Here is a 12,553-nt window from a genome sequence, read left to right as displayed (position 1 = left end):
AGTAAATCCAGGTACACACTTTCAATTATGATTGGCCAATCACTAACTAACCTTACCAACATGCACTATGGGAGCCAACAGATATTGGATTTAATGAGCAGATAGTGTAGGTAAACAATCATACTACATATAGCTAGGTTCACACTTGGTCCGTTAACGTATCTGTGGCTCTGTTTTTCAGGCTGGATCAAAACTGGAGCCACGGATACCAGTGTTAAAGATAGCAGTTCTCTTCACCCATAAAAAAAAACGGATCTGTCTGCGTTCAGGGGACCTGTTTTTAAAACCTGAACGGACGGTCCGGATTTGCAACATTTTCAAGGACCCCCACTAGCTGGAGGGAGAGCGGGGATGGGGGACCCAGGTAAGGGGGGGGGGGCGGGGTAATAACCCCCCTCCCTGCTGACGTTTCCACGGACTGGAAACGTCCCCTGTGGCTTTACCATAGCCTCCGTTTTGTTTAGGAAAAAAGAAAGAAAGGATACGTTTAAAACGGATTTGATCCTGAACGGACAAGTGTGGACCTAGCCATAGGTGGTATAACTGGTCAGTTATTGCCATGATTGGCCTGCTTGGTGTTAGTAGTTTTCAGATCATCAAATCATTATATTTGTGATGTGTTTATATAACTTTCTATTTGGCTACTAATTACCATAGTTTCTGTGTACAGATCACAAATATGATTTGATGATCTGAAAACTACTAACACCAAGCTGGCCAATCATGAATCCACAGTTATGGTTACTAATGCACTTAAGGGGCCCATACACTGGTCGTTTCATCGATCGATCGATTCTATAGAATCGATCGATCAAAAATCAATTCTATCAAATTCCCCATTCGATTGATTTGCGGACGATTTTGATCAATTTGATCTATCTTACAGGATGGAAAATCTAGGTTGATCTGCTGCTGGTAGAAGATCGATGGTCCGTAGAGTTGGATTGGATCTAATGGTCCAATAATGCATTTAGATCGATTTCCAATAGATTTCATTCTGAAATCTAATAGAAATCTGTTCCTATTGTGTGGCACACATCAGATAGATTCCTGTCAGATTGGACTAGACAGGCATCTGCCAGAAATCTATCTGATGGTCAAATCTGCTGCAAATCTATAAGTGTATGGCCACCTTTAGATCGATTTCCAATAGATTTCATTCTGAAATCTATTGGAAACCTGTTCCTAGTGTGTGACACATCAGATTGATTCCTGTCAGATTGGACTTGACAGGCATCTGCCAGAAAGCTATCTGATGGTCAAATCTGCTGCAAATCTATAAGTGTATGGCCACCTTTACACTCAGCAAATACTCAGTGCTTAAAACTGAGTGAGGCTGGGTGCACACATAACAGAATGTGAAAGGTTGCGTTTTCTGTCATGTGTGGGGTTTTTTGTGTGTGCTTTTAGTACGTGTGCGGTTTTTCCTTGCAGATGCGTTTTTCAAGCGTTTGTGTGCATTTTTATGCATTTGTGTTTCGCATATACAAACCCATATGCGTTTTGTATGCGCTTTTCAATTGCGTTTTATGCTAATCCCTAGGAAGACAACAGGAAGCGGAAATACATCAGAAAACAATTTTTTAAAATAAAAACGCATATAAAAACGCATGTAAAACACAAACATAAAAAACGCATACCATTGCGTTCCCATTGACTTTCATTATGTGCGTTTTTGAATATTATGCAACAAAACCTGTATTTTAAAAACGCATGTTTGAGAACACATATGCGTTTTTATATGCATTTTTTCCTGCGGCCCATCGACTTCCATTAGCAACAAAAACGCAGCTTTTGTTCTGCAACGTTAGCGTTTCTGCTAAGTGTGCACCTAGCCTGTATGTTCTCTATTCCATATACTTGTTCTTCCTATATGCATCCTCTATGTATAACCAGCGGAGTATTGTGAGGTCATCAGGTAATCCCAGCATCCTCTATACCCAGCTAAGTATTGTGAGGTCATCAGGTAATCCCAGCATCCTCTATACCAGCGGTGGCGAACCTATGGCACGCGTCCCGGCCCGGCATGCGTAGCTTAATCTGCTGGCACGCCACCGCTGCTTATGAACTGGCCGCAGCGTCTACTAGACGCCGCTGCGCCAGTTCATAGCCCGCAGCCCCGCAGTCTCCCTGGAGGCAGACCAGGGCCACGGCAAGATGGCTGCCGAAGCCCTGTATTGGAGACTATTTGTGTCTCCAGTACAGGGCTTCGGGCGCCATCTTCCCGTAGCCCTGCACTCTGCCTGTCAGCAGCAGCGCGGGAGACTGCAGGAGGAACGTCCGGGGGAGATGCGCGCCAGAGCCCAGCCGAGAGAGAAGACTTCTGTCAGGTGAGTACATTACTTTTTTTTGCAGGTGAAATGCGGCCCACTGTGTTATTTTCTGGTAAAATGTTTTGTCACATTGTGTTTATGTCCTGTGACATGCTGCCCACTGCGTTTGTTTTTTGGTGAAATGTGGCCCACTGCGTTTGTTTTCTGGTTAAATGCTGCCCGCTGCGTTTGTTTTCCGGTAAAATGTGGCCCACTGCGTTTATTTTCTGGTGAAATGTGGCCCACTGCGTTTGTTTTCTGGTGAAATGTGGCCCACTGCGCTTGTTTTCTGGTAAAATGTGGCCCACTGCGTTTGTTTTCTGGTGAAATGTGGCCCGCTGCGTTTGTTTTCTGGTGAAATGTGGCCCGCTGCGTTTGTTTTCTGATGAAATGTGGCCCGCTGCGTTTGTTTTCTGGTGAAATGTGGCCCACTGCATTTGTTTTCTAGTGAAATGTGGCCCGCTGCGTTTGTTTTCTGGTGAAACGCTGCCCGCTGCGTTTGTTTTCTGGTGAAATGCTGCCCGCTGCGTTTATTTTCTGGTGAAATGCTGCCCACTGCGTTTATTTTCTGGTGAAATGTGGCCCGCTGCGTTTGTTTTCTGGTGAAATGTGGCCCACTGCGTTTGTTTTTTTTCTGGTGAAATGTGGCCCACTGCGTTTATTTTCTGGTGAAATGTGGCCCACTGTGTTTGTTTTCTGGTGAAATGTGGCCCACTGCGTTTGTTTTCTGGTGAAATGCTGCCAGCTGCGTTTGTTTTCTGGTGAAATGCTGCCCGCTGCATTTGTTTTCTGGTGAAATGCTGCCCACTGCGTTTGTTTTCTGGTGAAATGTGGCCCACTGCGTTTGTTTTCTGGTGAAATGTGGCCCACTGCGTTTGTTTTCTGGTGAAATGCTGCCAGCTGCGTTTGTTTTCTGGTGAAATGCTGCCCGCTGCATTTGTTTTCTGGTGAAATGCTGCCCACTGCGTTTGTTTTCTGGTGAAATGTGGCCCACTGCGTTTGTTTTCTGGTGAAATGTGGCCCACTGCGTTTGTTTTCTGGTGAAATGCTGCCAGCTGCGTTTGTTTTCTGGTGAAATGCTGCCCGCTGCATTTGTTTTCTGGTGAAATGCTGCCCACTGCGTTTGTTTTCTGGTGAAATGCTGCCCGCTGCATTTGTTTTTTGGTGAAATGCTGCCCGCTGCATTTGTTTTCTGGTGAAATGTGGCCCGCTGCGTTTGTTTTCTGGTGAAATGTGGCCCACTGCGTTTGTTTTTTTGTTGAATTGTGGCCCACTGCGTTTATTTTTTGGTGAAATGTGGCCCACTGCGTTTGTTTTCTGGTGAAATGTGGCCCACTGCGTTTGTTTTCTGGTGAAATGTGGCCCACATTGCATGATTTTCTGCTGAAATGTTACCAACATTGCATTATTTTCTGCTGAAATGTTGCACACATTGCGTTTATTTTCTGGTGTCTGGGGTAACTGTTGCTGCATTTATTATTAAGGGCTCATTCACACTACAGAACGTATGCACGAATGTGATTTCATGCATGCACTGCCAACGCACAGTGATCGCATGGAATGCACGTTGTGGTGCGCTAAAGCGTGGGCGTATTTTCTGGTAAAATGTTTTGTCACATTGTGTTTATGTCCTGTGACATGCTGCCCACTGCGTTTGTTTTTTGGTGAAATGTGGCCCACTGCGTTTGTTTTCTGGTGAAATGCTGCCCGCTGCGTTTGTTTTCCGGTAAAATGTGGCCCACTGCGTTTATTTTCTGGTGAAATGTGGCCCACTGCGTTTGTTTTCTGGTGAAATGTGGCCCACTGCGCTTGTTTTCTGGTAAAATGTGGCCCACTGCGTTTGTTTTCTGGTGAAATGTGGCCCGCTGCGTTTGTTTTCTGGTGAAATGTGGCCCGCTGCGTTTGTTTTCTGATGAAATGTGGCCCGCTGCGTTTGTTTTCTGGTGAAATGTGGCCCACTGCATTTGTTTTCTAGTGAAATGTGGCCCGCTGCGTTTGTTTTCTGGTGAAACGCTGCCCGCTGCGTTTGTTTTCTGGTGAAATGCTGCCCGCTGCGTTTATTTTCTGGTGAAATGCTGCCCACTGCGTTTATTTTCTGGTGAAATGTGGCCCGCTGCGTTTGTTTTCTGGTGAAATGTGGCCCACTGCGTTTGTTTTTTTTTCTGGTGAAATGTGGCCCACTGCGTTTATTTTCTGGTGAAATGTGGCCCACTGTGTTTGTTTTCTGGTGAAATGTGGCCCACTGCGTTTGTTTTCTGGTGAAATGCTGCCAGCTGCGTTTGTTTTCTGGTGAAATGCTGCCCGCTGCATTTGTTTTCTGGTGAAATGCTGCCCACTGCGTTTGTTTTCTGGTGAAATGTGGCCCACTGCGTTTGTTTTCTGGTGAAATGTGGCCCACTGCGTTTGTTTTCTGGTGAAATGCTGCCAGCTGCGTTTGTTTTCTGGTGAAATGCTGCCCGCTGCATTTGTTTTCTGGTGAAATGCTGCCCACTGCGTTTGTTTTCTGGTGAAATGCTGCCCGCTGCATTTGTTTTTTGGTGAAATGCTGCCCGCTGCATTTGTTTTCTGGTGAAATGTGGCCCGCTGCGTTTGTTTTCTGGTGAAATGTGGCCCACTGCGTTTGTTTTTTTGTTGAATTGTGGCCCACTGCGTTTATTTTTTGGTGAAATGTGGCCCACTGCGTTTGTTTTCTGGTGAAATGTGGCCCACTGCGTTTGTTTTCTGGTGAAATGTGGCCCACATTGCATGATTTTCTGCTGAAATGTTACCAACATTGCATTATTTTCTGCTGAAATGTTGCACACATTGCGTTTATTTTCTGGTGTCTGGGGTAACTGTTGCTGCATTTATTATTAAGGGCTCATTCACACTACAGAACGTATGCACGAATGTGATTTCATGCATGCGCTGCCAACGCACAGTGATCGCATGGAATGCACGTTGTGGTGCGCTAAAGCGTGGGCGTCGGCAGCTGTACCCATCGGGGAAACGTATGCGTTGTGCATTAAAATGTTCCCAGATGCGTTACAACGTAAAGCATGGGAACGCACACCTGTAGTGTGAATGGTAACATGGAAGTCTATTGACTTTCATGTTACCATATGAATCTTACATTATGTGTGTTGCGTCAAAACTGACAGCGCAGCACATAGTGTGAATGAGCCCTTAATGGTCATAGTTGGCTATATTTGCTGCTTTGGGGTTACGGCGGGTATAAATAGCATCATACAGTTTCTGCACACCCATGATGCGAATCCTCGTTTCACCACATCATGGCGGAAACACTGCTTTCTTATGCCTCGCTGTTACATCATTACGTTAGCTCCGCCCATACAATATCATGACCACGCCCATTTTTCGGCAAACCCCATCCCGCCCCCCCCCCCCCCCCCCCCCCCGCCCATTGGCACTCGGAGATAGATAAGTCGATGTTAGGTCGCAGTTTGGGCACTCGGCCTCTGAAAGGTTAGCCATCACTGCTCTATACCCATCTGAATATTGTGAGGTCATCAGGTAATCCCAGCATCCTCTATACACAGCTAAGTATTGTGAGGTCATCAAGTAATCCCAGCATCCTCTATACCCAGCTAAGTACTGTGAGTTCATCAGGTAATCCCAGCATCCTCTATCCCCAGCTGAGTATTGTGAGGTCATCAGGTAATCCTAGCATCCTCTATACCCAGCTGAGTATTGTGAGGTCATCAGGTAATCCCAGCATCCTCTATACCCAGCTGAGTATTGTGAGGTCATCAGGTAATCCCAGCATCCTCTATACCCATCTGAGTATTATGAGGTCATCAGGTAATCCTAGCATCCTCTATACCCAGCTGAGTATTGTGAGGTCAGCAGGTAATCCTAACATCCTCTATACCCAGCTGAGTTTTGTGAGGTCATCAGGTAATCCCAGCATCCTCTATACCCAACTGAGTATTGTGAGGTCATCAGGTAATCCTAGCATCCTCTATACCCAGCTGAGTATTGTGAGGTCCATCAGGTAATCCCAGAATCCTCTATACCGAGCTGAGTATTGTGAGGTCATTAGGTAATCCCAGCATTCTCTATTTGTACCCATCTGAGTACTGTGAGGTCATCAGGTAATCCCAGCATCCTCTATACCCAGCTGAGTATTGTGAGGTCATCAGGTAATCCCAGCATCCTCTATCCCCAGCTGAGTATTGTGAGGTCATCAGGTAATCCTAACATCCTCTATACCCAGCTGAGTTTTGTGAGGTCATCAGGTAATCCTAGCATCCTCTATACCCAGCTGAGTATTGTGAGGTCATCAGGTAATCCCAGAATCCTCTATACCGAGCTGAGTATTCTGAGGTCATTAGGTAATCCCAGCATTCTCTATTTGTACCCATCTGAGTACTGTGAGGTCATCAGGTGGAGAAAAAACAACTGTAACTGATCAGTCAAGTTTTCATCTGGAAAGACAATTTACAGTAAAACGTTAAAAACAAAAAATACATATATGTATATATGACTCAATGATCTTTCTTTAGCTATTTGACAGGTACATATAGCCATCATTTCTGATATCATTTGGAATATCAGCTTACATTACTTTTCCCCTGGCTACTATATATATATACCGCTTTTATTACCATAATTGCTGTATTGAAATCCTCATGTGACTCTATGATTGTTGTGTAAATAATAAAAAAGAATAATTACTAAAACATTCCTTCCTTCCTGCGGTTTGCGGCATCGGAGCTGCGATCAGCGGCAGAGGAGCCCCGCTCGGTTCTGCGGTCTATAGGCGAATGCCTCGCTCCCGCACCGGAGCTTCCTTATAAAGCCACAGAGCGGACCACGTTGAGAACATACACAGCCCCCGCGCGCCGCTGTGCCACACTTGTGCTTCTTCTCCTGCCTCTTCGCGGGGTTTTCAGGCGATCGGCGACCCCCAAACCCGGGACCACCCGCATATCTCCATCTCCGGACTCCCCCCGAAGACCCGAACAGGAATCCCGGAGGAATGCCGCCGCTTTCATGTGGAAATCCCAGGATCCATGGGCGCCCCCTGGCGGTCACAGCGCTAGCGGCGGGGAATCTGCTGTTCGGGGGCAGATTGCGGGGATGAGAGGGGACAGAGAGGGGAGATCGCTGCTGGGGGTGGAGGAGGGGTCTCTAGCAGACACATGAAATGCTATTTGGGGCCTCCAGGTGGCGGTGATGAGGAGCTATGAACAAAGTAGTGTGATGGAAGAAGCACAGAGGCTGTCACGTGACCACAGAGCTGTCGGCACTGGAGGCTCAGATGCGGCTTCGTCACAGTAGAGGGTCACGTGCAGAGGGGAGGGGCTCTGGCACATCCCCCCGACTCCACATGCCTTTTTTTTTTCAACAAAGGTGGCTGCAAGAAGCCACGCCCCAGGTTCCGAGAAGCTCCGCCCCCGGCCGCGAGAAGCTCCGCCCCCAATCCAGGACACTTTGGAGAGGCAGCCCTGACAGGAATTTGGGAGCAGGTGAGAATGTGCATCCCCGATAGCAGCACCCACACTGATCTCCCCCCAAATCACCCTCACTGACCCTCATGCCCAATCACCCTCACTGACCCCTCCCCCCAGCACCCGCAGTAACTTCTCCTTCATCCACACACCCACACTGATCTCTCCCTCCACCAATCACCCACACTGACCCCTCCCCCCCAGCACCCACAGTAACCTCTCCTTCACCCACACTAACCTCTTTCCTAATCACCCTCACTGACCCTTCCTCCCTCCCCCCAGCACCCACAGTAACCTCTCCTTCACCCACACTAACCTCTTTCCCAATCACCCTCACTGACCCTTCCTCCCTCCCCCCAGCACCCGCAGTAACTTCTCCTTCATCCACACACCCACACTGACCTCTTCCCCCCAGCCCACCCACACTGACCTCTCCCTCCACCAATCACTCACACTAATCCCTCCCACCTAGCACCCTCACTAACCCCTCCCCTCCCCCCAGCACCCGCAGTAACTTCTACTTCTTCCACACACCCACACTGACCTCTTCCCCAATCCCCCACACTGACCCCTTCCCCCCCCCCCCCCCCCCCCAGCATCCACAGTATCTTCTCCCTCAAGAACCCCCTCCACCCCACACACACACTTACCTCTCCTTCCACCAATCAACCCACGCTGATCCCTCACCTTCAGCCCCCCCTCCACCAAAACCCACAGTAGCTTCCCCTTTATCCCCCCCTTCCACACACACTGACCTCTCCCTCCACCAATCACCCACACTGACCCCCCCCCATACACACACACACACACTGACCTCTCCTTCCACCAATCAACCTACGCTGATCCCTCACCCCCCCCCCCCCTCCAAAACCAACAGTAACTTCGCCCTCATCCCCCTCCCCCCCCACACACACACCCACTCCCACACTGACCTCTCCCTCCACCAATCACCTACACTGACCTATCACCCCCCCCAGAACCCACAGTAACTTCTACCCCCCTCCCACACACACACACACACTGACCTCTCCCTCCACCCACATTAACCTCTCCATCACCCACACTGACCTTTCCCTCCCACCAGCACCCACACTGACCTCTCCCTCCCCCACCCCCCACACTAACCTCTCCCACCCCCCACAATCCAAGGTAACCTCTCCCTTCCCTGACAACCACACATGGCCTCTCCCTTCCCCCACCACTTCACTAACTTCTCTCACCCCCCAGAACCCACACTAACCTCTCCCTTACCCGACAATCACACTGATTGATGAAGTTCCCCTGGTTGGTGTATTTTGAAGCATGCACTTTACGTAACATTTTTTGTGTCCTGTTACCTCCCTCTTGGCAACCAAACAACAAAAAATCCCCCTCCTCTCTCTTTCTGAGTATACATAAATAATGGACGCTATGCTTGTGGCGCATACCACAAATCAAAAATTGAATTGGGTAGGACATGGACGCTATGCTTAGTGCCTCTTACCTGATTGGCTATATCCATATAGCTTTGCATTTACTTATTGTTTGAGTCAAACAGTAACGCCCCTCACCTGGGATGTCTCTGCTCTGCATTTTGTGCCGATTTTCCTGCTGTATTTTCAATATTATTATTTTGTTCATCACTTTATTTACATGTATATTATCCCTTGTGTACCATGACATAATGTTGTTTAATCCTTAAAGAGAGTCTGAAGCGAGAATAAATCTCGCTTCAGACCTCATAGATAGCAGGTGCATGTGTGCCCCTGCTAAAACGCCGCTATCCCGCGGCTTAACGGGGGTCCCTTCACCCCCAAATCCCCTCCGTACAGCGGGGGAGCGCTTCCGCATTGGGGCAGGGCTAACTGCCGCAGCCCTGCCCCACGCGCGTCTGTCAGACGCGTATCTCCGCCTCTCCCCCGCCCCTCTCAGTCTTCCTTCACTGAGAGGGGCGGGGGAGAGGCGGCGATGCGCGTCCGATAGACGTGACTAGAGGCAGGGCTGCAGCCGTTAGCCCTGCCTCCAGGAAGAGATTTTTCACGACCAACTTTGTGACCAAGTCTTGCAGGGTTGGGTTTGGGGGTGAAGGGACCCCTGTTTAGCCGCGGGATAGCGGCGGTTTAGCAGGGGCACACATGCCCCTGCTAACTATGAGCTCTAAAGCGAGATTTATTCTCTCTTCAGAGTCCTGAGGAAGTGGTTATCTTTAACCATGCCACGCATGGAGCGTCTGGCCCTCATCTGAATGCTGCTATCAATTCCAGGACCCTCCAGTATCACCAGCATCAATATATATATGCTACAACCCCATATATAACTTTTGACTTGCATTACTGATCCCTATATGCACTGTTCATGCACTTTTACCTGAACACTTATGTTCTTTGAGCATTATATCTATCCTTATTTCTTAGCACTTTGGTCACTAAAGGGCTTATTATTGTAGCATGTCATTTTCAGGTCTAGACCCGGGTCTGGGATCGCCTTACATTGGACTCAATCATTGAACCCAATTTTTGACAATTTAAGCAGTTACAGGGCTGATTGTTTACATAGGTGGTGAGACACTTATTGATCATTGGTCCGCAATTGATGTATTCTGGTGAGTTGCTGCTTGTTAGCTGTAACTTTTTAAATGCTTTTATGTGTTCTTTGCATGGTGTCCAATAAAGATTGTTTACATTTGGAATGGTGATGCAGCCTGTATTTCCAATACCTCTTTTTTCTTTTTTATGGTTAAGGTATGATGCTTTTTGTCCTGGAAGCTGCACACCAGTACTATTGAGGAGTGCGGATTATTTCTATTGCATATCAATCCCAGTCACACAGTGACCAATTGGGCAAAGATTGTGAACCCTTCCATTGTAAGAATGGCTGCAGTTTACATTTTCCCAGTGAAATTTGTATTTGTCTCTCTCTACTGATAACCCGGTGTTGCTCGGGTATGAATTTGGCTGGTGTTGGCTGCACCCACTTTTTCTAACACTAACACCTAAACACTCAATTACTCAGTGACCAAGTTTGTGAGCTTTGCAGTCTTTGGCATCAATAATTTGCATTGAAATGAAACAAATCTGATTGGCGGTGGCTCCACCCCTTTTCTGAATTTGACCCCCAGTCACCCAATGACTAACTCTACCAGGTTTGAGGCTTGCGCCATTAACAGTGCAAGAATGGCAGCAATTAAATATTCCATGTGAAAATCAATAGGTGAATTTTGATTGGCTTTTATAGGCTCCACCCACTTTTACTGAATATTAATCCCAGTCACCCAGTGACCAACTGTGCAAAGTTTGAGAACCCTGCTATTAACAGTGTAAGAATGGCTGCAGTTTACATTTTCCCAGTGAAATTTGTATTTGTCTTTGCCCACTTTGGGCTTGATTCACAAAGCGGTGCTAACTGTTAGCACGCCTGTGAAAACCCCCTTAGCACGTCTAAAACAGCTTTTCGCGCGCAAAACTTTATGCGCATAAAACTTTATGCGCGTAAAACTTTACGCGCGCACTGTGCCCATTAAAGCCTATGGGACTTAGTGCGCGCATAGGACTTTGCGCGCGTAAAACTTTGTGCGTGATCTGATTGAGAAATCCGGTGCTAACCTACTTAGCACCCTGGTTAGCACGTCTAAAGACTTTAGACGTGCTAAGTAGGTTAGCACTGCTTTGTGAATCAAGCCCTTTTTGGCTGTGGGGATATAAAGTATCCTATATGTTATTTCAGGTAATGTACTATGTGTGTGCCAAATTTCATTCAAATTCCTTCAGCCATTTTTGCGTGATCGAGTAACAAACATCCGAACTTCCCCTTTTATAATATTAGTAGGATATGCTGCATTTTATATATGGACTGCATTTTCTGTATGGGCTAATATGCTCATTTTATGTGTGGGCTAATCTTCTTATTTTCTACATGGGCTAACGTGCTGCATTTTATATATGGACTGCATTTTCTACATGGGCTAACGTGCTGCATTTTCTATATGGGCTAACATGCTGCATTTTATTAATGGACTGCATTTTGTATATGGGCGTGGCCATGCGGTGAGTGGGCGTGGCCAAATGTACATGAACTTAGCAGCGGTGTAAGCTACAGATAACGGGCCTGCCCATCGAAATATTGGATGGAGCCCCCTGTCCTTTATTTGGATAATTTACAATCAGTATAGGCATAAATCAAAGATGTATACGCACATACAATTTTGATTGGTCAATTACTGACCCCCAATTTTACCACCCCCGTGCAGTAAGTGGGCCAACAGACAATGAATTTTATGAACAGAGCTAAAATTGGCTAATCAAAATTGTATGTGTGTACCAGGCTTTACAGCTAATACTGTACATACTGAAAGTAGCAGGGATCAGCATACAATATAGCTGGTTTACAATCAGTAAAGGCACAGAGTAACACCTTACACTGTACACACTGGAGGTAAATCAGCACACAGTGCAGCAACTAGAGAACAGCGTATACTGTACATACTGTAGGCAGCAGAATTCAGCACACTGCAGCTAGCGTGCCAAAAACATGAGGATCACGTTGTGCGGCGTGCTTATCGTGCCGCACCGAAAAATGGGTGGGCCATGGACCAGAATATAGGTGTGGTAACGGCCGGGTGGAAACAAATTTACATGAACCTAGCAATGATGGGACATTAGATTATGACAGTGGTGGCGAACTTTTGGAGGCCGAGTGCCCAAACTGCAACCCAAAAGTCACTTATCTATCGCAAAGTGGCAACCGCAATTTAAACTAAATACTGTACAAACGTTTTAACTCATACATGAACATTATGGAAAATCCAAGTTG

At 47.1% G+C, this 12,553-nt stretch overlaps 1 long non-coding RNA gene across 2 annotated transcripts in view; it reads right to left on the bottom strand.

Moving 5' to 3' along the window:
• The window catches only part of LOC137533938 (uncharacterized), a 230,370-nt gene extending 223,037 nt beyond the window's left edge, over positions 1 to 7,333 (bottom strand). For both annotated transcript variants that reach the window (XR_011024256.1, XR_011024257.1), the window contains exon 1: positions 6,990 to 7,333. This is a non-coding gene — a long non-coding RNA (uncharacterized lncRNA). The remainder of the gene's footprint in view (positions 1 to 6,989) is intronic.
• Positions 7,334 to 12,553: the final 5,220 nt, after the last annotated feature.

Source organism: Hyperolius riggenbachi, chromosome 10 (assembly GCF_040937935.1).
Source record: "Hyperolius riggenbachi isolate aHypRig1 chromosome 10, aHypRig1.pri, whole genome shotgun sequence".
Lineage (NCBI taxonomy): Eukaryota > Metazoa > Chordata > Amphibia > Anura > Hyperoliidae > Hyperolius > Hyperolius riggenbachi.
This window is presented reverse-complemented; position numbering and strand designations above follow the sequence as displayed.